The sequence below is a fragment of the Ostrea edulis genome, chromosome 4 (genome assembly GCF_947568905.1).
Source record: "Ostrea edulis chromosome 4, xbOstEdul1.1, whole genome shotgun sequence".
In the NCBI taxonomy this organism is placed as follows: domain Eukaryota; kingdom Metazoa; phylum Mollusca; class Bivalvia; order Ostreida; family Ostreidae; genus Ostrea; species Ostrea edulis.
The window spans coordinates 55605447-55630468 of NC_079167.1; the positions used below are offsets into that span (position 1 = coordinate 55605447).

The window sequence follows — 25022 nt, forward strand, 5'->3', positions numbered from 1 at the left end:
TAGCCAGAAAGAAAACGAAGTGTACGCAACGTATGACAAGAGGTCTCGGGCCGCCTTGAGGCCCCCAGTTGGTCCAGGACAAAATCCTGGTGGGGACAGTGGCGAAGCTCCTGGGCTTCACCAATGAAATCACCTAGATTTCTTGTGCATAGAAACGGTTTCTTGTCAATTTCCAAACCGAAAAGAATTCACAAAATTATTTTCTGAAGTGTTTGCTTTCTCGTTGTTTTCGACTGGTATATATGGTTAATGTTACTGATAACAAAGAATATCCTAATCCGTCTACTACACTCAAGGGTCAAAAGTATATCTGCACTGCTAATTTTCACTATATGATTCATTGAATAATACAATTTTCAAAGGACTGATAAAAATATTTTTACTGCAGCCATCACTATAACAATTTCACAATTCATGCATAATCGCCTAGATTTGAATCTGTTATAGTTATATTGTCTATATGGTCATATTTTTAACACTCGCTAGGATAATCATGTTGTAAGAATTTTATTTGAACTTAATCTTACACACATTTCATATTGAATAGCATTTTAAAAAAGCCTACTCCGTAATTCATAATTCGATCCACAAAAATGTATATAAAAAACCAACACTAAAAGTAACATTTGTCATGAATCTTGAGTAAATTCTGCACATATATAATGATAACATTACTTATCATTACTTATTAGCGAAGTTTTTGAAATATGCAAATTGTAATGAATATATAGTGAAATTTAAAAGTAAAGAAATACATTTGATCCTTGAGTGTACATGTACATTATTTTAAAGTGATATTCGACATGATGTTAATGATTTGGAATTTTTAAAAAAGAAGCTTAAAATGTGATTGAATGGATAATATGATGATGATAAAATAATAAACCGGATTATATTATGCAGTTATTTTTTAGACACAACTATTTTACTGGCAAAAATCTCAATCTCGCTCTCTCTCTCTCAAACTCAAATTATGTGTACGCAGTTGCGTACTTGCGTATTGGCAGCTACGCGCCTGGACAATATATTGCTATATCCAGTTTGACCTTTGACCATGTGATCCCAAAATTAATAGGGATAATCTACTCCTTATGATGTAGCAGTGTACCAAGTTTGATGTCTGTTAGACAAAGGAATTCAAGATATTGAGAGGTCTCTATATTCCTACGTCAAGTTTGACCTTTGACCATGTGACCTTAAAATCACTAGGGATCATCTACTCCTTATATTAGGATGTACCAGTGTACCAAGTTTGATATCTGTTTAGCAAAGGGTTCTCAAGATATTGAGCGGACAGAGTGGATTGACCTTTGGACCTGAAAATCAATAGGGGTCCTTATTTACCTTGATATTTATGAGTGGAACACATTGCCGATCACAATAACCAGTTGAGAATGATTGTTAATGTAATACACTGTCGACCATGGTAATCATTCTCAAATGATTTACCGGCCTCGGTACCTCAGTGGTAGAGCGTTCGCTTCGTGATCGGGAGGTCGTGAATTGGAGCCCCGCTCGTGCCATAGCCGCGTTAAACTTAAAGGGAAAGGCAACCCTAACCACATTGTTGCCTTTATGAATAAAGTATTACTTACTGATATCGTGAATGACAGTCTTTAACAACAAAAATCCTTGCTTAACAATTAAATCAATATTAATCTATCTTATATTTCAAATTACCCGCCGCTAAGAGAGCGACCATTGAAGTTTAATTTATTACGCCACACCGTCGGTTCCGATTTATTTCATCAGCAGCACTGTAAACGTGACTAGTCACGAACAATTAAGTTTGGAGCCGTTTATAAATTTGAGCCCGTTCTTTCGCAAGAAGAATTTAAGAAAAGAAGACGTTCAGTCGAGTCGCAGACCAGGTAGATGGTACTCGTTTCTTCATAAATGTAAATGCCTCAAACCTCAACTTGTCATTACGCAAATGATGGATCAACAGTTTACATAGTATTTTCTTTTCAAATAACTTTGTTGGGTCAGAAATTTCGGGGGGGGGGGGGGCTTTTTTCACATCTCCCCTTCGCATTAGTGTAATTAACTCCTTAACAGGAAGGCATCCACCTATTTATAATGTATTCGTAAAACCTACCACATGCACATCTTTGATCTCATCAAAACCGGAATAGACAGTGTGACGTCAAAATTATTCATTTTTGTGGTTTTGAATACAAAAGAGTTCCGCATCATTGCAGTCTCAATAGATGGCGGGAATTTCAATTTGTAACGTTTTAAAATTAGCACTGAAGCTTATCTAGGCCGTATATCAAAAGAATAGTATGATAAATCTTTATCATATTATTAATCCTATCATTTACCATGTAAAAAGTTTTTGGGTTGCCTTTCCCTTTAAGATGTAAACTTAATGATACAGCTCTGAGGGCGAATCATAGGTCTAAGTTAGAAGTACTTCATCTACAGCAAGTGACGTCTCAATATGAGGGATCCCGTGGAGATCCGGGTTAGAATACGTCTTCAGTACCCCTTGCTTGACGCAAGAGGCGACTAAATGGGGCGGTCCTTCGGATGAGATCGCAAAAACCGAGGCCCCTTGTTACAGCAATTGTGTCACAATAAAGAGCCCTCCCTCCTTAAAGGCCGTAATCGCCGAGCATAGGCCTAAATTTTACAACCCCTCACCGGCAATGATGACGTCTCCATGTGAATGAAAATATTTTGAGTGGAACGTAAAACAATATACAATCAACCAATATGAGGGAACATTTTTCGAAGGGGCGTAAAACAAACTTTAATGTTAATATGTGGAATACTGCCGACCACAATAACCATTTGCGGATGATTCTTAATGTAGAATACCACCGACTAACATAATAGTTGACGTAGAACACTGCCAACCACAGAAACCATTTGAGGATTATTCTAAAAGTAGAACACTTCTGACCACGGTACCCATTCGAGGAGGAGGATTGTAACATGTAATATAGAAAGATGCCGACCACCGTAACCAAGGAACGTAACACCACAAAACAAACTTATCATTAAATGTGCAACTTTGCGTTCTAACAAACATTCATTGAGAAATCATGTGCAATTGCGTGGATTGATTGGCGTAAAATTTCCATTTATGAATTGATTTATGCCCTTAATGTCATTATCTTCTTCATAATATCCCATTTCTTTTTAATTTTCTCATGAAAATTTCAAACTTCGCATTCATCGGATTATGGTAACGCCTCTGACCCTAAGCTATTCATAAATAATATCAAAGCGTATCAGTAGACAGTGCCTGATATTTGAAAAAAAAAGGAACAATGATGGCGTCTGTATCCATCGAATGATAACGACACTTCCGGTATATCAACGTCCTGATCTGGGTTAGATCGCTGACCTCCCAGTGCCCTAGGTTACATTCCTACCCAACAATTGAATCCTTCCTACCTGTGATATCGATCTCATTACTATTCCGAATGTATTCTCTGTGTATTTACCAAAGTATTTCCTACCAACGCTCAAGGTCACATTGCTCACCAAAAATCTAATATTTCTTACAGTGGCATGGATCATATCACAAAGCAAAATATTGGTTCTGAGTCACATCGCTAACAAGATAGCTCTTAGTCAACCATCTTGTTTTGTTTCATTTCGGGTTGGGTTTTTTTTCACATCACTTTGATATCATTGTGTAGAAGTAAATTACATTTTTTTCTCTGAGCAAGGCAATGCACATTTTATTGTCACAATTTGTTCTCGAGCAATGTCCCTGACCTTTTTCGGTGATATAATCTATCTTGTGAAGAATTTACATAAAGACAAATAAAGATTTTCTACGATCTCAGAGGCATAATAAAACAAAGAGATTAGGGGAGGGTGGGGGTAAATAATGAGAACAAAAAATTCGGAGGTTTGAAAATCTAACTTCACGAACAAGACAGTAACTAACTGTACACTTCATGAAAATATTAGTATGGCTTGTTAAACTAATATCTACTTGTGTGTTCTATTAATTTGATGTACATGTATATTCAACAGCGTGGAGTCTCGTCAATGAATCCGACGAGTTAATTCGTTGAGTGGGCTAAAAATACTATTGAAGCAGATATGCATTTTACTTCGTTATGGAATTGTAACAGTAACCAATTTAAGGTCACAATCTTTTCGTAGGACAAATAAAAAATTCATGAGTTTTAAAACTGTATGCTTCATATTTATTACAGTTTGGTTATTCCTTAGTGTTTTGATGTTCTAATTTGAAACATAAACAGTGTATGCACATATTTCTTTCTGGTTAAAAAAGCAGAACTAAGAAATATAGGTGAATTCAATAAAATATAAGTAGACAGAATTTCCTATGCACATACATTGATCGCCATTTCTGTCATACTTCGTATAGATTTTCCGGACTGTTTCATATACAGGTGACATAATATGATGTACACAATGACATGAAATAAAACAAGGATATCGGATTGTATAAGAAAGGGAAAAAAACCTCTTTTTATGCCCCCGAGATCGAAGATTGGGGGGCATATTGTTTTTGTCCTGTCTGTCATTTTGTAATTCTGTCATTCTGTCTGAAACTTTAACCTTGCTAATAACTTTTGAACAGTAAGTGATAGAGCTTTGATATTTCACATGAGTATTCCTTGTGACAAGACCTTTCCATGGGTACCAACATTTTTTACCCCGTGACCTTGACCTTGGAGTTTGACCTACTTTTTGAAAACTTTAACCTTACTAATAACTTTTGAACAGTAAAAGATAGAGCTTTGATATTTCACATGAGTATTCCTTGTTACAAGATCTTTCCGTTGGTATTGAACCTTTTGACCTTGACATTTGACCTACTTTAATTTTTTTTTTTTACATTGGTCATAACTTCTAAATGGTAAATATTAGAGCTTTCATATTGTACATGAGCATTTCTTTTGACAAGATCTTTCTACTGGTACCAAGATATTTGCCCTTGTGACCTTGGCCATCTTCGGAATTGGCCATTATCGGGGGCATTTGTGTTTCACAAACACATCTTGTTTCTTTTTTGAATATATTATTTCAAGGGAAGTAGCGAGCTGAAAACCTGGACATTTTATATTTTCTCTCACTTTTGCCAATTAAGCTTTATTTCTATAGTTTTGTCCAGAGGTCCATGTTTGCTCTTAATTCTGTATTATTTATGGAGTTTCTGAAATTGATTACTGTTTGTTATCTTCACTTTTTAAAAGACTAAGATGTGTGCATGATATAGAAAAAATGCCGTCATCAAGAAAACAGCAATTGATGGAGATGAAAATGGAAAGTAACCAACCGTCTAATAAAGATTAAATCAAGAGTTATCGAATATTCAACAGTACATCTTTTTTTCTTTTGAAGTGAAAAGAATTAGGCCAAAGAGTACAAAAGGTGTCCTAGAGGAAAGAAACAAGCACTATGTGACAGATTCAGAGCAAATATCATATATCTTCAAGAACGATTCCCGTTTTCAATCTAAACTGATGGAATACATATGAAAATAAACATATTTCCGGATTTGAAAAAGAAATGCAATGATCAAAGCGGCGAGAGGTGAATGCACTTTCACGACACCGTGTCAAATTAAACCTCCACATCACTCCAAAACTTTACAAGCATTATTTTGCTTTTTAGATAATGACTAATGTTGACTTGCAATCTTCAGGATGCACACGGCGCGGGTGGTCTACGTGTACCTTACTCTGTGCAACTGAGAGAGAGGGAGAGAGAAAGTTCCTGTATTCTTAATCGATGAAATACATTTAATCAAGTTTACAGATCATGATCAGATTCCTCAATGAGGTCACGATATCAATTGTTTAAAAGATCAATGTATCTATACTAATATTTTTATATGAATTGGAAACGATACTTCAATCCCTATACTATTATGACGATGCATGCATTAGTGTATATACATATATACACAGGTGTTTGGATCCATTTATGAAATAGCGATGTTCAGCGTGACTTTTGATTTTTATTTTTATTAGATTCAGAATGTTACACAAAAGTTTTTGATTTTATTTTTAATTTTAGACCTAAGTTTGTTGTAAAGACGATATATTCCAATCTATGCATTCTGATTACGAATTGTACCTTTTGTCGCTGGACTATGCAAAAGGGGTATACTTTTTTCTTTGAAATTATTATCAATAAGTTTTGGTAAAATACTACCATTCTAACCATTTTACTACAGGGTGTTAATTTAGTATTGATCAGGTTTGGATTTTCACTTGATACATGTACGTATCTTCACAAAAATGACAGAAAATGTTGGAAATTTGCATTTAAACCAAAACCAACGTCATAATGTTTGGAATTCCATCTCAATCGATGTCATGATGTCTGAACAATTCCACTTCTACTAATGTCATGGTATTAGATTTTAAAAAATCCAGCTTAACCAATATCTTGATCTCTGAAATTCTACCTCAAACAATGTTATGGTGTCTAGAATTTCAACTCCAATGTTATGTCATTTCAACGAAAATCACTATGTCTGCTATTTAATTCATTCAAAATGAAATTTCAGTTTAAAATAGCAAAATGAAGCATCTTTGTAAAATGAAATTGACGTAACGTAGAAGTTTCTTTCAGAATTCACTTAATCCTTGGCGGTGTGCGATGGCGTTAATTTCTTATGTTACTTGAGATAGAACTGAATAGAATTTGTAGTTAAACATGCCGCAACTTGTCCTAACTAATGATTACATGTAATTATACCTTCTTCAATATAGAAAAAAAGGCTGAATAAAGATAACATTATAATCTACTGGTATATATTCACTATACCCATCAACGAGAGAGTATATCCGAAAAATTACAAAGTGTGCTCTTGACTGGTACAAAATGAAAATTAAGGACCTCGTAAACGGAGATTTTTCAAAATGACCCTAACATCAATGAATAAAACATGTTCTATTCTTTTACATTAATCGATGAAAGACCATTTGGAACACGGGTCCTTTTCGGAAGAAAAAAACTCGGATTAAGGTCAGGACCATAGTTTATAGTTAGAATTTAATGAAATACGGTCATATGATCAGTATCATTTCATTTTGTTCGGTACATACTTCCTACAGTGATGGTTGGTAGGAACAGGAGATGCATATCGATTTTATTGTCAATCCTCGAATGTAACTGTTATAATGTTGTGGACATAATTAGAAAAAGAATACCATTTGAATTTTAAGATTATACTTGTTTGTAGGAATTTTGAAAGAAAAGGTGAAAACTGCATCTTCGATCGTCCAGGAAGTGAAGTATTACCTTGCGTTTCTTCTTTCGTTACCTGCACGTATTAAGAAATCGTTCATTATATATCACTTCGATCATGATCAGTTCGCCTTGAACTATTAACTGTGAGGTAGTACTTATTCCACACCATATTCACATTTTACGGGTAGTACCAAAGCAGCCTCTTTTCTTTACAATTTAGCAAATGTATCCCTACTAATTCTCTATGTGTATCAAACTAGATCATAAAGTTAAGTAAACATTACTTTTAGGTGGCTTTTTTAAAAACACATGGTCATAGTTATACCGACAGTAGAATATAATCCCCTGCCTTCAAAGAAATGCACTGTGATAGACATTATATCCATGCTAGGAATAATGATTATACGTTCGTGCAACTTGTGCATGAAAGCTGTGTACTCACCTTGTTGTCTGTTGTCAAACTTTCACTTTCAGAATTATCTGCAAAGCAAAGGAAATGAATAGAGTAAATGTTCAGTCCACATGAGATGAGAGATTTTCTAGACATTTTTGTCAGTGAAAGAAATCAATTATCTTGTAAGTTGTACGTGCGTTTATACAGATGTGAAAAGTTAAAATGATCACCTTCGAGATGATTATAGAACATGATATAAGCAAAGTCTCTACGAATTTTTCCCGAATCATGTCGCTTGGTCAGATATGTATTGGGAGTTGTCATTCTGTAATGAGCTTTTGCAAGCGTGGGGCACCATACACTACTGAACAGCTAAAATCTACCGAACAAAATGCGACCTATAGGGTTATATTGCAGCTTGTTAAAGAACCATTAAACAAAGCAATACGAATTAAAGGATAGGCAACCTACATGTATCTTAAAACACTGAAAAGTTGCTTCAGGAAAAATATCAGTGAAATTAACACAGAAACTTCTTTATTTCAGAAACGTCTTTATTGAAACATTGTGACCGGTCGACAGGGGATGCTTACTCCTCCTAGGCACCTGATCCCACCTCTGGTATATCCAGGGGTCCGTGTTTGTCCAATTATCTATTTTGTATTGCTTTTATGAGTTATGATATTGATCACTGTTCGTTATATTCACCTTTCTTTTAAAAACTCAAGATTTACGAGATTTTCTTAACGTTGTTGCATCTATATTTCAAACATCTACATCCTGAAATGACACGCCCAAGATAGTCTATAAATGATGGTGATCAGTGCAATGATTGTATAATACCCGTTGAGATTTTTTTATTATGCACTGTGAATAGATGTTAAAACGACTTTGGATTCAGAAAGAACAAGAAAAGTAAACAATGTGGACAAATTCATGAAACAGACGATTGACATTCATAGATCTGGTAAAACTCACTATCTGATACACGTATATAATTAGCGTCTGAGTAGGTTTTGAACCCTTCGTTAGGTAATGCGTTATCCAGTCTAGTACTTCGGGTTTCTAGGGACTGTAACGGATGCTATAGGGAGTTCTTTCGAAACATCAACCATTTATTTATTGGCATACAGAATGGCAGATGTTTCTCAGAATACCGTTGAGGTTCTTGAGGGCGAGAAGGTAAGTTGAGACGATAGTGCTCTGTGATTTTAGATTTTTCTTTGTGTTGGAGTAGGGGACTTTCGGTCCTACCGTGACATCTCATCAACTACAGATTATACCTAACAAGCACCATATCCTCTGCTTGTCAAATGAGTTTTGTCCTTGCCATTGGATGGTAGTAAGAGCAGAATAGGTGCGGCGGATTCGGATGGCTAAACCTTACAGCACATCTTTGAATATTTGAGTTGGATGCCAGAACGATGACATAAAGTACAAATGAGTCTTTTGGGTTTTGTGTGGAGATTGAACCTCATATATATATATATATATATATATATATATATATATATATATATATATATATTTCAAAATTGAGGATTATCTCCCTCACGCATAGCTCTTATCCTTAGACGAATTTGACTCCACTTTTTTTTTGGCACACTGATTTTCCCTATAATAGCTCTAAAACTTCATTGTTATTTCGGATTTTAAACATTTCGGTTGAGCATCACTGAAGAGACATTATTTGTCGAAATGCGCATCTGGTGCATCAAAATTGGTACCGTATAAGTTTTACATATATATATATATATATATATATAAAAGATGGACATAATGGTCAGCACCAAACCCCATACATCCATCGCCACTGCCCGCCACCCAATGTTGGGATTCCCCTGCTATTCATAGACACCTAACAAACTATAGTTTATGCGTACCCGCTATATTTATTTTGTAAATAATCTTCTCACTGTTTTCTTTTACATGCATGTTTTCAAGCATGTAATTAAGGGAAAGCTAATAACTTTAAAAACTAATTAATCTGCTTTAAAGTAATTCTGTACAAAAATAATATATGAACATTGGATCATAAAGCTTTAATTGTTTTTTCTGTGAGCGTTCTCAACCATAATTGGCTCTCCAAAACGTTTTCGAAATAATCGTTCATTCGAAACGATCATTTCGGATCGAATATTGTTTGAAGAGCCGCCTCAAGGCTGGGAGCGGTGAAGGTAAAAAGAATTATTTATGGATTCTGTGATGTGTTATTCCGGTCGGAATTTTTAACTATTTACTCCCGTATCAAGACAAACCTATATATTTATGTATATATATATAACAGAAAATAGTCTCCCTACCCTGGGTTGAATTCACTACATACGTAACCCAATTTCTTAGCAACGGGTGAACAGCTGAACTTGTCCGAGTTCAACCTCGGTTGGGAGCGGAAATGAGCAAATGCTCTGTGCTCTATATGTGTGTGTGTATGATCATCTCAGTTAATTTATGATAGGTTTTCAAGATCTGCTTGAAAAAGAAACTTATTTTACAAAATTAATCATACTGAGCTAGGGAACCAAAGAGATTGTTGAGGTCACGTGGTGGTCAATGCCTTAATTAGGGTTCTTGATAGCAGACGTGCATCTTTAGATCACAACCCTTTAGAAAGTACTTATTATAATCTATTCAAATCACCGTTATTGATACAAAGTTGCTAAACTTTAAATTACCTTAATCGAACTTTACGCATTAATTCTGCATGTACAAAAATCCCGTTCTTCGCAAGAAAAGAAATAATTATAGCGCCCATCAGATTCTAATTCATTATTACCCAAGTGGTGTCAAAGCGAAATTCTCGGACACAACCATGTGAAAAAAACATTGCAGATCTGCGGGGACAAAAAATGACATCATTATTTTATGATACAGTGAAACTTGTCTAATTCTATCTGAGGCTATTTTGTATGACACAATCCGCCATGCAGCCTTCTCTCTCCTCGGCTTCTGCGAGACAATGACTTCCGGTAAGAACGTTGGAAATTCGGTGAAAATGGCTATGCCTTCGTCGATTGAGAAATCTCTTGTAAAGGAGAGATTATACAGCTACTGAAAAACGGTTTGTAACAATACCATGCCGTCGGCAACAATTATTGGGAGGATAGAGGAAGACTACTTCCTTTTGATATTGTCTGGGAAAAGTGAAGAAAATTTTGACCACAACAAGGACTGGGGTGAACATCTTGGATAATGATTCGTCCTGCACAAGATGGAGACTACTACTTCGGAAGATGGGATCTCGGCAATGAGGATATTTTCCAAACAAAAAGAAAAATATTCGGGAGCCTATACATGTATGATCGTCTGTCAAAAATCGTGAATGAGAGTCTGAGAACGTATCGGCGAAACAAAACGAAAGGACTCACAGGCAAAGCACTTTCAGCATCTTAAGCCACAGAACTGTAAGAATCTCACGTACACAAAATGAATTCCAGAATTTGATCCAGTTTATATAGGAAATGGAAGATGAAGACATAAAACTTCGACACATTTAATCCATTAACACATATAATAGACAATATCGCTAGAGGCAGGGAACAACAAACTTAAATTATCATACACCGATCTAAGTGATAGCGCTTCACTGCGTAATGACTTTTTCAGTTATTACAACTTGACTTTTCAAATACGACACAATGAAAAGGATGCCATTACGGGCTAAAGTTGCGAACAAGTACAAAGTTCAAACCCTTGTGTTCAGCATAAATCCCTCAGGTGCAAACCCAACTTTTCGGGGACGATTTAGGGACACATAATAGGGGAAATCACTGACTTCCCAAACAAACCAATGAGACGAGCAAAATCAAACTCGTTTTCACCCCAGTGCACTCAAAGGAACCACTATACTTGCACCGTTGAAACATAACTATCATGAATCTGCTACATCGCGACATTTTACAAACAAATAAAAACGTTTTAGAGAAACTAACCGGGCCAGAACTCCTGTAAAGATCTTATATGAGATGTACACGTGGGGACACACATGACATACACCGGTTAGTATTTCAGATGTACAAGTAGAAAACATAACAATAGAAAATACGCCAAAAACTTTATTGATTGATTGTTTTAGCTGTTTTTCACCACACTCAACAATTTTTCAGTTATCTGGTGGCGCCCAGTTTTTATTGGTGGAAGAGAGAACCCAGTTACAATGTACATGTGAAGAGTAAACTGGTAAACTTTCTCACTTACCGGCGCGAGCGGGATTCGAACCCGCGCCGACAGAGGTGAGAGGCCGTGTGATTTTGAGCGCGATGTTCTAACCACTTGGCCACGGAGGCAAAAACTTTATTAGATAGAGTTTGTATAGAAATAACGGAAATGGAATCACATCCCTGGCTACAAATTCAAACGGTTTTGCGATTCATTGATTTTACTGCATTATAAAAAAAAATTGGCCTTGACAAAGGAAAAAAAATATGATCGAAAAAGGCATGACAATTTCCCCGATCAACAGAGGAAAGATGGATGATATTGACTTACCCTGAACTTGAAACAATTTAATTTAAATGTTGAGCACATACAGTTTAAGATAGACACATATAAATCAGCGATTTATACATCTTATGAAACAGGATTGTTGATTTGCTTCTATTGATCTCAAAAGATGCCTGTTATGTAATACCTTGTGAACACTGAAATATTTACGATTTCTTTTTAGTATAATTAAGTATCTCAAATTTACTTCTCTCCAAATGAAGCTATCAACTTCATCGCGTGTGTATACTGAAATTTTCACATTTACATTCAATTGTGTCTGTTATTTGTATCGATGACAGTCGCCTACGCGGGAACACTTATGAAACCTGTTTCAATATATATAGGCTCTTAAAAGAGCAAACCAAAGCAACTTGTACATTATTGTGTATTTACATTTCATTCACAAAAAATGTGTTTCTTCCAAAAGAAAATTAATTACCCAGATTTTCGTTAGATTAAAGCTGTGTGATCCAATGTTCATGCATTATTTTTGTACATAATTACTTTAAAGCAGATTGATTAGTTTTTTTTAAAGTTATTAACTTTCCCTTAATTACATGCTTGAAAACATTTGCATGTAACGAGAAAACAGTGAAAAGATTATTTTAAAAGTATATAGTAGCGGGAACGCATAAATTCGCGTCTATAAATAGCCCCACGCGGGTCAGGGGAATCCCAACATGAGGTATAAAAATCAAAAGTACCTGTCTAACTTTCAGGCTAAAAGAGCGTAAAACAACGAATTCTTATGAGGTATTTGATATTTTTATTTGTCATAAACTTGTTGCAACCAAATGCACAGCTTTGCACAGATAAGATCACCGATGATTTGAAAGGCTTAACTGGTCACGTGACTGTGTCTTAAAATGGCTGAGTGAATGTTGTTTGTAAACACCGATTTAAAATCAGATAATTCTGGTTAGAACAGGTGAAGTAACCTATGACATGCCGTACAGACTCATAAATATTTAACAGCGTTTTTACTGGGCGGAATTTTTCCCCCGAAATTCGGACCATACAACTTTTTATTAAAAGTCTGTCTCCATTACATGTATACATGTGAAAAACCGACAAAATAGTGTTTCTATGTATAAAAATATATAGTTCTTTAACGTCCCTCTTGAGAATCTTTCACTCATATAGAGACACCAACATTGCCGGTGAAGGGCTGCAAAATTTTGTCCTGTGCAGGGAAGGATCTTTATTGTGGCACACCTGCTGTGACACGGGACCTCGGTTTTTCCGGTTTCATCCGAAAGATCGCCCCTTTTAACGCATTTTACGACAAGCGAGGTTTACTGAAGACCTGTTCTAACCCGGAACCCTACGGAATTGTAAATTTTAAAAAAGACATTAAAAAAATAAGCAAGCGCAAAATTGTCATTTGGAATTTTGCTCAAGCTATAGGAGAGCTGTTTGTTTCTCAATCAGGCGTCCAGTTTTCTCACATATATTTGGACTTGGAACATAGAAAAACATTAAAATCTGCAAAGGGCAACTATGATTAGAAATGACATACAAATCAGTATTGTGGGTTAACAAACTCCACAATCCATTAAACGCCCTGAACCAGATCTGAAATTGGAGAGCGATAGATTAGGATAAAAATGCGAGGAGGAAGGTATAGTACAAGTGGAGCACGAGAAACGTGGTAGGGGATCATTCTTATAGTAAAAATCTAAATCACATTTTTTTTACTATAAGAAAACTAAATCACACACGGTCCTTCGAATGAGACCGCAAAAACCAAGGTCCCGTGTTGCAGCAAGGATCCCTCCCTGCTCAATGGCCATAAGCGCCGAGCATAGGCCTAAATTTTGCAGCCCTTCACCGGCATTGGTGACGTCTCCATATGAGTGAAATATTCTCGAAAGGGACGTTAAACAATTTTCAATTAATCTAAATCACATAAACTATGTAGAACTTAAGAAAAGCTATTGACCTTCTGCATTCACAATAAATACTCGGGTACCTGCACATGTGTCCTCCTTACCTACATGCTTCCTTCTACATACTGGATCAAACTCCACATAACTGAACTGAACTACAGAAAACAGAGACAGCTGAGATGGGGCAATGCTGGCAGTATCACTTTGAACAACACAACACTGGTCCGTAAAATGTCTGCAATTATGAATGGAACCACCCATTTATTTTTTATTTTTGTTTACCCAAAATAAGCCCCGTTAACAATGCCAATGTGTTTATCCGAGAAACGCCCAATCTTCAACCCGAGGCAAGCCAGCTGTTAACACTGACAATGTCTCCCGACTTCTACCTAGGTCTCCATCAGAGAACCACTATTAATAAAATTTAGACAACAGTTTATTTGCATACAATATATCGGGAAGGACTTATTACGTGTGTTCTGATGAATTTATTACATGTGTACTGAAGAATATACCGAAGAGGATTACACAAATTCTACTGTCATCCTGCAAAGGGACAACCAACATTGGGCATATTTTCGCAATTGGATGCAAATATTGTAAGCGGAAATCAGTTGATTCATTTCATGCATCTGTGAATGGACGAGGATTTATTAGTATCAATACCGCAAAACTATGCATTTCTTCGTTATATGAAAAATATTCATGAAAGCAGTATCAGTAAATAGATTTTGATCAGAGCTGCATGAGAGGGTTTTTTAACAAACGACCTTCATTACGTAGATCAGCGTTTGATACTGCAGTATTAAGCAGATTGGGTAAATTTACAATCAAATTTCATCTTACAAGTACTATTCATTTAATCATCCAATCAAAGTTATTCTAAAATAGAGAAGCTTATCATCGTCGAACAGAATCAGTAAAGTTATATATATATAAAAAAAAAAAAAGAAAAAAGAATGCATGCATTATTGAACAACAATCTGTAAAACTTTCAAGTTGAATATTACATGTTGATACAATTTACCAAATAAGATACATGTAATACACAAATCCTTACTTCATGCATAACTTACAATTTGATTAGTTGATTCCAAATGCACAGCAGTTACTGTTAAAAAGCCCAGCTCTTCTCTACACTTTTCTTCTTCGCATGAACAGGATTGTGAGTTTCCACCGTTTTGATACAGCTTCTCTTAATGTGCTGTACTGTACATCTCACGATGGAAACATAAATTACTGAATAAGAAATATAAAACTTTTGATAAAAATCTATCGATTTGGTAAAAATTGATACGTCACAAAGATCTAAGAAGTTAGTTTTCTTCAGGTAATATTCTCAATTACTGTATGTCTCCCGTTTCTATGGTAATAAGGTTTTAATAAATATTTTGCTATCATTTGGGCATGTTTCTCATAAAGACGATCCTTGGTTTAGTTAATTGTATACATAAAATATTCCTACGAATGGTGTCGTCCGGCTATCGGACAGCACTGCATGAGGCAGACTATATAATGCATAGTCGCGTGAGTTGAATAAGCGGCAAGATTTTACAATCCCTTATCTGTTTCACACTCCAGTGGAACATAGTGTTGCCTTTATTCACAAGTTATTCAAAGTCAAAAGATCTCCTTTATCGATACCAAAGATTAGAAAAAACGACATGCTGTACAGGAACCCGGAACGAGATTAGTTGGTTGAAGTTTGCAGGATGAAATGCGCAACTTACTGTCTTTGAACGTATCAATCAAAAGCATGTACATTTTGAAAATCAACTAACACTCTGATAAGCAACATGGTCTTTATGCAATTAGACTCGAATTTTTTTCTCAGTATCTGGTGTCATGTTTTCGAATTGTGTATTTTGCGGGAACAAAGCTAGCTGAAATGCAGCGCTCTGAAGATCACGAGAGATAAATCTTGTATGCGAGTTTTTAATCGACTGAATGTTGAGTTACCGAGAACCCACGGTCATTAGCGCTGTCTATTCTCTTTAGAATCCATGTAAAAAGATGCATAATTTCTCCGCAGAAAGCATCAACATCCTGAATACAAAATCTAATACCCACCGTACGACACCCCAGGATGAATCGCGTGTTCTAACGTAGTTTACCAATTATTAATTTTCAACCTTTATGAGGTATGACTTACTCAAATTAATAATGCAAATTGAATAATTTGAAATTCTTTATACAGAACTTTAAAAAAAAAAATTGATGATATATTCATATATCCAAAGAATGGTAAATTATTTTCTATGACTTCACAGAAAATTAATTTCCTTTTTATTCCTAAAAAAAATATGGTGTGTTTTTATTTTGAGTCAATTACAATACATACTACTAGTATGCTATTTTCTACTGCAGCTCAAAGAACAAGTTATCTGGTAACGCCTGTGTTTGTTGATATACCACATGCAAAAAATACTTTTGTACGAAGGTTCGCCAGCAAAGCGATGACGTCGATCTGCAAAACGAAGTTTAACTGAATTTGATTTTGCCCAGCCCATCGTTATCAATATGATATTTTTTGGGCACAAAATGCAACCGTGTATCGAGTGACCTTGGTTACTTTAACACACTGAAATAAGAACACAGGCAAAAAGAATTTCATAACACTTCAAAATCATCCCTCGGCATATTTGTCTCTTACATACATAAATTACAGAACTGTTTTATTAAACATTTAAACAATTACGATAAAACCATCAGTAATTTTAAAATTATCTCTCCACTGTAAATTACGCGTCATCAACGGGGGATATACTTGGTATTTCATGGGTTAATTAATATCGGAATCTATGACGATAGAAAATCGCCCTTATCAGATTTTTAACAACGGATTCTAGAGCCACTTAAAGTTGTCCTGCTGCCAGTTGTAATTAGACTTAAGGTTATCTATAAATACATAATCTTATCCCGTCGGAATAACTCATTACAACTTAAGATAACGCTTAAGATTAAAACAAAATACAAATATTCTAATTGATTGGGGCAATTTGAAAACCGAATATCACTTGATGCTGCAGATACTGTGAAAGGCAAAGCCCTCACGCAGGGCTCGAAGGAAAGAATGCCAGGGAGAAATACGTGAAAAAACTACACAGCTGAATACTTACCGTGACGCTTGTATTAGTATCTAAACAAGAAGCAACTCCAGGGCGAGGTCTCTTAAAACGCTGTATTTTTATGAGGAAGTTCCTATTTATACTTCTGCATAATCTGCAGTCGGTCTTACGCAATTTCGTAATTTTTAAAAGGCGATATTATCTTATTTTGGTCCTTAACGAGATCATTAATCGAAATGTCATAAATTTGCAATATTTGAACATGGATGAGTCTAATTAAGCTGAATACAGGTATCATCTAGCGGTCATGTTGCGTGCCAAAGTATTGTAGAATTGACCAAAAACCGACAGAAATCTTTTCCTAAATTAGTACAAATTACGCATCGTAACAAAACACCATATTTCTTAGCACGCTACATTTGTAAACTGTCAGAAAAATAAGATTCGGGAAGATATGAATCTACTCTCTTGAGTACATCTGCTGAATAGATTTTTGCTGTCCAATAAATCTTTGTAAGAAGTCTGAGATGTGTTTACTTCACTCGATAAAACAGGGAGAGACGATAACCGCCGCGTAATGTCTCTTAACGATGTCGTACCCGAGAAAAGAAAGATTGTATCTAGAGCAAAAGGCATTACAAACGGGAGAATAAACATTAGTGAACGTTAATAACAAAACGAGAAAAAGTTAACCCAATAAACACTGTAGTATGGTGATTTTTATGAAATAAAATGAAAACAAGAACTTTGTTTCTAGCGTGCCAGTCAAATGCAATAAAAATGTTCCTTAGCATGTTACGTGGGTATTCTACTAGTAGAATGGATTCTCGTGTGGTCACGAGTCACTATGGACCTGATTACTTAAATTAGCGTTGAAATTTCTGTAATTTAACCACACAAAAAAATCCAGACTGAATCAGGGTTTCGTTGGCTTAGTGCGATGTAGATACTACCACGAGATTGGAGATTCATCACAATTTTTTCCCATTAAAGAAGATACATTTCATAGATGTCATTAAAACATTTTCATCCATAAAAGAATATATTGGTAATGATTAGTACATAAACGTTTGACTTTTTTTCTCCGTGTTAATTTTACTGCATGGTGTATGATTTCCTTTAGAAAGAAAATCAAGCACATGAAATAAAATTCATATTACGACAACGGAAATATATTTTTTTTATCAAAGTAATCATTACGTCTAATTATCTTAAATCTGACCACTTCAGGACAGAAAACATTTTCTGCATACTGTCTATAATGTTTGATGCCAATGAAATACAGATTTTTTGTGTGGAAAGAATTTCAATCAGAAAGCAGTGTCACCCCATACATACATCAAAAGGAATTTTTTGATATTCAAAACCATATAAATTATAGTACACCAATTCATCTGAATGGACTAGATACCTATCAATATTTCCTTAACTCCGATCATAAATATTTACATAGAAGAGTGCAAGTCTCTAAAGATAAAGATTCGATCAAAGTCTACTTGACAATTTAGCCATTCGATTTCCAATATCATAGTTGCAGTCCTGTATACATAAAACAATCCATGGGTTTATTTCGGTTGGTCCGATTCGTGAGAAGCAGTGGAAACGTACGAGTTACTGTAACACTATCCCAGAGCTGATAAAACTGGTATCATTCTGATACAGATTTTACATAGATCTTCTAAATTAAAACTACCTGTCTTTATATTCCATTAGGATACAATAACCGAAGTGTTCTACCCTATAATGAGAACCACAGCAGATAGCAGTAAATTTGAAATCACTAGACTTCCCCCAAATTAAAAGCACCAAAACATACGACGTTTCAACATTTTACACGACCATTCCTCCCAATGAATTAAAGACCAGGCTTTATGACATCATAGACAGCTGATTCTTCAATGAAAATGGAAACACGGAAACGTTCACATCTTGTACCCAGTCATCCAAAAATTTACTTTGTTAAACACCTATTTGATTCTCTCCACAAGTACTCTGAAGACAATATCAAAACGATGCTGAGGTTTCTCATTAACAATATTTACGTAGTCTTTGCTGATTAGGTATTCCAACAGTGTATTAGAATTTCGTGGGCACAAATTGTGCTCCATTATTAGCTGGCCTGTTGTTTTGTTTTTGTTTTTGTTTTTTGTTTTTGTTTTTTGGTATTCTAATGACGCAGAATTGAGGGGGGGGGGGGGGGGGGACTCTTTTGCTGTGGACTTCAACTTCAAAATTTATTTTCACGTTTTATCTATTAAGAATACTCATTTTCATTCATATGTCGATTCGATATATTCCTATGAACTCGAAATGATTGATTGATTGTATCTTGTTTAACGTCTCTCTCAAGAATTTTTCACTCATATCGAGACCGGTGAAGGGCTTCAAATTTAGGCCTTTACTCTGCACTTACGGCCATTGAGTAGTGAGGGTTCAGTAGCGTGCCACACCTACTGCGACCCAGGACATCCGTTTTTAAGGTCATCTCCGAGGACCTGTGACAGTCACACCCGATACCGAGCGTTTGGCGAAGGAACTGTCACGAACTCGAAATGAAATACACCACATATTCTGGCCGAGAGGTTAGAGCGTTCGCCCCGCATGCGGAAGGCCCGGGGTTCGAATCCCGGCCGCGACACACCTAAGTCGTTAAAACCGGTAGTGACAATTCCATCGCCAAACGCTCGGCATCAGATGTGAATGTCACGGGTCCTCGGAGATGACCTTAAAAACGGATGACCCGTGTCACAGTAGGTGTGGCACGCTAAAGAACCCTCACTGCTTAATGGCCATAAGCGCCGAGCATAGGCCTAAATTTGAAGCCCTTCACCGGTCTTGGTGACGTCTCCACATGAGTGAAAAATTCTAGAGTGAGACGTTAAGCAAGATACAATCAATCAATCAATCTTCCATATACATGTATGCTTTATATTTGAAAAGTTTATTGGGCATAGATGTAGACGGCAAACTAACAACACAACTGTATGACCAACTTCAGCTTCTCCATTGTAAACTCCCCATATTTGCGTAGCAATATTTCATTATCACCTACATCTTTCAACTGATTCGATACGCGAGAGCATGTTCTGCGTATGATCAATTTTTAAATATAGACAGGTTACTGACAAATAAATTGATGTTACAGGAGTTTCGACAGTCTCATTTAAAATTAGCATTGTACAAATTATATGGTCGCTATAATGATTTAATTTGCAAATACAAGCTATCACTAATTCGAATGCTGTCTGACATGTTTCATACCAATTGTTATGCCGTTCTTTACATACTGATTTTGACTAAGGATTACTCCGGTTTACCTGATAGGGATCACGGCGGGTATGACTGGTCAATAGGGCATACTTCTCTTAAGCACCTGATCCCACCTCTGGTATGTCCAGGGGTCCGTGTTTGCCCTTTCCTTAATTTTTTTTATTCTTTATAGGATTTATGAAATTGATCATTGTTCGTTATCTTCACTTGTTCACCAGCCGTTATTAAATTCAATTTATCTGCTTAACGTTGCATATTAACAGGTTTGGATGAAAGAATTTGATAATCATTTAATGGTTATATTTATTCTGTCTGTAAACCTTTATTAAAAAAATTTGTGCAACTGACAGAAAAGACACAGCTGTTCCATATCAGTATGTTTTTGCAAGATTGATTGATTGATGTTTTCCGCCACACTAAACAATTTTTCAGTTATTTGGTGCCGTCCAGTTTTTATTGGTGGAAGAGAGAACCCAGATACAATGTACCTGGGAAGAGACCACCGACCTTCCGAAAATAAACTGGGAAACTTTCTCATTCACCGGCACGAGCGGGATTCGAACCCGCGCCGGCAGAGGTGAGAGGCCGTGTGATTTTGAGCGCGATGCTCTAACCACGGAGGCCGTTGTTTTTGTGAGACGTTCTGTGTGAAAAATAAAGCGCGCCGGTCAGTTGTGGATAAAAGCAATTGCTAATTTTAAACATATAATTATATTTATTTTCGGTTTAAAACAAATAAAGAATAACTCTACATTGAATTATTTGAATTTTAAAACATCGAAAAGAAAAGCAAGAAGTCTATCACATATACAACGGTTATAACCGACCATATCGTAAAAGAATCAACAGAAAACGACGAAGGTACTCAAATTAATGTCATATAAAAAAAATTGTCGTCAGCGAACTCACGTAACTGTCATGTAAAATTGTCGTCAGCGAACTCACGTAACTGTCATGTAAAATTGTCGTCAGCGAACGAAGTGTTGACTGTAACAGAGGATTATCATAAGCTGTCAAAACTTAATTTAGGTAGGAAGTTGGAGGTTCGGAAAATTGCTTGCTTCACACTATCTTGCTGCGTTACCGGGTATATTTTTCTGACAAAGGACGTATGACGACATGTTGTACGATATATATAAATATACACTGGGTGATATAATCCCAATATTAAATGTATCATCATGTAGCCAGATTTTATAACTTATAAAGTCATTTTTATTTTTATTAGTCCCCTACCGAGGAAGCCGAAGGGGACTTTAGGTTTGCGCTCCGTCCGTCTGTCCGTCAGTCCAGTTTTCCGGGGTTTTTTCCTCTGTTCTTGCAGATATTTATTTGATATTTAGTACATTGCTTTGTCATAACAAGTTACAAATCAAGTTCGATTTTCGTCTCGGTCCGTTGATTTTTCTTCTAGTTATGGCCCTTGGACTTAGAAAAATAGCATGAATTATCAGTTTTCCAGACTTTTTAAAAAACGTTTTGATGATATTCTTATAAAAAACAAAATATTTTAATAAGTTGATCTACATTATTGTTGTCATTTATATACATGTACTCCCAAATATTGTGAATTCAACTGTAGTTTGATAAAGAACACAAAAAATTAGGGAGTAAGCTTACCCACCCCCCACCCCCCTTCCTTGAACAGGGGTTCATTAATATTAAACCGTGAACCTAAATAGATTCTGTTCGTGATAATATATCAAAGTCCGTGGGTTTTTGGATACGTATATATAGTTCATTAATGAATCTAAAATGTATTTGTGGTTTTATAGTCATCCGATTATATATGTGTTATTGACATCAAATTGTATCAAGGAGTGGATGTATTGTCAATATATCATCTGCTGTTAACCTTGTTTGTAATTGGGTAATTACGTTTACAATTCCATTCAGTCTCTAGTCAACTACATTCTTACAAATTATGAGGCTTTTTTGATTTTTCAAGGGCGTTGTCTGTCAAGTATAGTTTGCATTAGATAATGCATTGAAAATACTATTGGTTGATTCACGTAAAACATGGATGGCTGAAGCAAAATAAACCCATAAAACCCCCTTTGGATTCGGGTGTTCTCGTAAGATAATAAAATGTATATGAAATGTTGTCGTGTTGAGAAGACGGATTTCAAGCAACCACTTGAGCATAGTTATCATATCTTTCGGTTTACGGATCCGCTGACCCATTTTTTTCAAGTTTTTGAAAATAAAAATAATGGAATTTTTTTCACCTGTATCGTTTATTTTTCCCTAAAATTTATGCCCGATCATCAGGGTTTAAACATTTATAATGCATCTGGGTCAGATATATGCATTTTAAAACATATCCTTGATTCAAACGTTTCAGTGACTAAAAACAGGAACATGTGTTAAACATGGCGGTTAGCACGTCTTTTTAAAAGTACGTTCAAGATGTTCTGGAGATAGCACATTATCCCAAAACTTTTCTTAGGGCGAAAGAGGGGCAAGCTTTAAGTGATGTGCTATTTCCCTATCTTCCAGAGGGTATGATTTTAAATGAAATCGGAGCTTCGACATCATTTACAATCTGGATTTAAAGTATTTAAAAAGAATAGGTTTCGTTTCTTAACAAAATCAATTTATTCTTGTTTTTCATTTTGTCAACATTCAATGGACATTTTGGTTGAAAAATCCGTGAACCTGAAAATAAAATAACTTTGGCCTTAAGATATATGTGCCATCTGGATGGCTATCTGGATTTTGGCAACATAGATTTTGAAGAATTACAACCGTTCTTATTATACCTCAGTATGAGAATTCTATGCAACACGTAATCTGATTGGTTTAGACAGTCACATGCCAGGGATGACAAAACTTCATATCTCCCCCAATCGTAACTACTCGGCTATTTCTGTAACCGCAAATGAACCTCATATGTGGATCGACGCCATCAGAGTCATTGTACTTTCATAGTTGCACAAAATATGCGGGTCTCTGGTACACAGTTAAATCGCCTGGTTTTGGTTGATACAAAAACAAGCAAGTAAATCAGTATCCAAGGAGAATGGAACTACAAATAACTGGTTATCATATCACTGTATTTCGTTGTTTGTACCTTGCAAGGTGAATATAACGAACAGTGATCAATCTCATAACTCCTACAAGCAATACAAAATAGATAGTTGGGCAAACACGGACCCCTGGACACACCAGAGGTGGGATCAGGTGCCTAGGAGGAGTAAGCATCACCTTCTAATACGTTGACGGCGCGATGTTTAAATGTTACTGTGAGGGCGATCTCAGCTACGTACAATACCGGTATATAGATGAGCGGACTCCAATTTCAAATATATGTACATTTTTGTAGTCTTGCTTTGTTTCGGTATAATAAACAATTAATTGCAAGATAGTAAGGGATATATGAAGATTTATTCATCCAAGAAAAATCATATTCCCCTCGGGAAATATATGCAATAAATGTATAGTGTCATTGGCGGCTGTATACGATTACATTTTCCTCTTCTTCAGAATGACTGCATACACAGTCACCAGAGTTGGTACACATCGTCTTCTAGTGGTCCAACGGAAGTGTTGTTGCTTTTGTAGCCAATTTCAATATGTCTCATATGACCTTTAATTGACCGAAACAAAATCAACATCCTTCACAATTTGTTGCTACACTGTATATTTGGTGCAACTGTTCCTGTAGAGACATTCCCCCCACTCTCCTTGTAGATATTGAATAGGGTGTACATGTTTTTGATGATTACCAATCAAGTTTCATTCTGTATATTCAATGGAGTAATGTCTCCTTGTTCTTAAAAATGTTTTTAAGTTTTTCTGCTCACCTGAGTCGAAATGAGTTTTCCAGATCAATATGTGTTTTTCGTCGTCACTAGCTTTTCACATAATTAACTTCTCCGTGTCTTCCATATCTATCATTTTATTTTGAAACTATTCTACTGAATGAAGATGTAGAAAAGTTATTTATGAATGTACAAACAAAAAGTCACTGGAGCGGCAAGAGTAATAGAATCCTTCATTAGTACTCGTGTGGGATTAGGAAATTTCACTGACAAGATTCATAGTCAAGGACGAGATTAGTAAAATAATCCTTCATTATTTGCTCGTATGGGATATGAAAATTTCGCTTTAGTGACAACATTCGCTGTCAAGGACTCGTAATGCCTCCTCCTAGACTGCGAATCTTGTCCCCCTCGGTGGAATTTCCACAAACCTAAACTCGTCCTAGTGATGGTTGGTTGGTTGTGTATTGTTTAAAGTCCCGCTGGAAAATTGTTTATTCATACGAAGAAACTATCATTACTTGTGAAGAATTTTATAAAAGAGACACTTCAGTTGATTTCCCACATTTTAACCAAGTGTTTTTAAAGCACGTATCGATAAAACGATAAAAATAATATCGATACTGACAATTTATAACAACCAACTGCGCTTTGAATGAAGATCATCCGAAATTCAAAGGATTTTTCGTGCTGACTCGGACATTTTACATCCTGTGATTTAGAATGACAGCAAACGTGCTGTGTAAAAACTTATTCCCTGCTTCTTATGATTAAGTAATTTTAAATCATCATTCTAACGGAAACGATTGCTCTTTAAAGGGATAGTAAAGGTCATTTTGTTCAAAGTTTTGAAAGAATTAAAATGAGTCCAAATGACTCATACAAATCATTTTCTGTTTAAAATAACAATTTTAGGCATTTATCTGCATTTATTTCCAAATCTGAAATGATTATA

The 25022-nt window shown here is 35.7% G+C and overlaps 1 protein-coding gene across 8 annotated transcripts in view; it reads right to left on the reverse strand.

The window, feature by feature from the left end:
* The window catches only part of LOC125672354 (allatostatin-A receptor-like), a 104144-nt gene that overhangs the window by 60844 nt on the left and 18278 nt on the right, over positions 1-25022 (reverse strand). For 4 of the 8 annotated variants that reach the window (XM_048908600.2, XM_048908604.2, XM_056163048.1 and 1 more), the window contains 2 exons: positions 15042-15204; positions 7640-7677 (listed from right to left, as the gene is read on the reverse strand). The gene's annotated coding sequence lies outside the window, so the exon portion shown is untranslated. Of the gene's footprint in view, positions 1-7639; positions 7678-15041; positions 15281-17084; positions 17208-25022 lie in introns of those variants that run through there. The other 4 variants (XM_048908601.2, XM_056163049.1, XM_056163053.1 and 1 more) reach the window with 3 other exon arrangements.